Raw genomic sequence first — 272 nt, forward strand, 5'->3', positions numbered from 1 at the left:
CCCCTAGTGTAACCTTCGCACGGCACACTCACCCATAGGGCCACCTCATTTAAAGGTGCCACTCACTGAAGTGCCAATAATCTAAAGGACACTTCCCCATCATCACAAACCCTTTCCTCGAGGAACGCCCAGTAATCCACTTAGCAGCCCTTCCCCATCAGCAACATGTCAACTGAAGAGCACCAGTATTTCCGGGATATAGGCCAGGCCCTTCAAAAGTTTGTAAGGGAGCAGATTGCCGAAAAAAGAAAGTACGAAGAAGAACAGAGATG

The sequence above is a fragment of the Macrobrachium rosenbergii genome, chromosome 15 (genome assembly GCF_040412425.1).
Source record: "Macrobrachium rosenbergii isolate ZJJX-2024 chromosome 15, ASM4041242v1, whole genome shotgun sequence".
In the NCBI taxonomy this organism is placed as follows: Eukaryota; Metazoa; Arthropoda; class Malacostraca; order Decapoda; family Palaemonidae; genus Macrobrachium; species Macrobrachium rosenbergii.